Raw genomic sequence first — 1,175 nt, forward strand, 5'->3', positions numbered from 1 at the left:
GCATGATCATCTCTTTTTTTATATCACAAATGACATCACCACTAATGGCTTTGCACGACCAGCTTCTCCAGCCCTTTCAAGTACTTCCCTACATCTAGTTCTTCCCATGGCTTCTATCTTTTCATGTTGCATCCTTCTTTCTGCTAGACTGTGAGCCCACTCAGGGCAAGGATCTTGAGGAGCTGACCTCTGTATCTCTTGTAGTATGTGTATGAATGCTGGCTGGGTGTGTGTGGAAGAGTAGATAGGTATGAGTGACAGAGTGATTGAGGGGTTGGCAGGCAGATGAGAGGATAGATGAATGGATGAGTGAATGAGAGAACGAGTGAGTGAGTGAGTGAATGGATTCTCTGTGGCTGAGCTTCCTGAATGAGAGGTTACGGGTGGTTGTATGGGTGTTGACTGATTTCAGAAGGCCTATAGTATTTTATCATGTCCAATGATGTATTAGTATTTAAGGTGATATATTAATATTTAAGATCTGCTAATTTTTTCTCTGTTAAAAAAATGCTTTCGCGTGTGTTTTAAATCTTGTTCTAATTACTAATGAAGAGGGAATACTTTTCACCCATGTTTGTTAACATATTGTATCTTAATCTTCTGTGAACTGTTTGTCCAAGTCCAGTGGTTCATGGCTTCTTAAGGAGATCCATCAGGGGTATCCTTAGGTTAGGTGAGGGCCTTTGTCTCTGGAGGCAGTCCTGTTGGGAGGGGGTCTTCTGTAGACACCTACAGAGTGGTGTGAGGAGGCCCAGTTGACCTTTCAGGTCAGTTTGACTTTAGAATTTACTTTGGGAAATAGGGATGTTTATATCTTCCACCATCAGGGACGGGACATTTTTAGGTTTGCAACTGGGTACGCCAGGCCTTTACAGCGTAGGAGCTCTGATTGGTCCTGAGTACCTCCTGCCGTTTAGCAGTCCTCTGTCTTGTCCCACTGAATGATGGACTGCCTTCCCACCTATCCTCCTATCCTGGAACCAGTTCTTCTGGGAACTGGGTTCTTAGTGTTCTGTGATGTGTGCACACTTCCTTTAGCTTTGGGCTACACTTGTGCCTCCATGGCAGCTGTGGACTTCCCGGATTGAATGGGAAACTCGGTTCAGGGCTGACATGAACTGCCTCAGGTTGAGTCCCGGGAGCAAGGCCATCCTGTGGTCTCTGCTCCTCTCCTC

Source organism: Peromyscus californicus, unplaced genomic scaffold (assembly GCF_007827085.1).
Source record: "Peromyscus californicus insignis strain IS unplaced genomic scaffold, ASM782708v3 Scaffold_15__1_contigs__length_86483966, whole genome shotgun sequence".
NCBI lineage: Eukaryota > Metazoa > Chordata > Mammalia > Rodentia > Cricetidae > Peromyscus > Peromyscus californicus.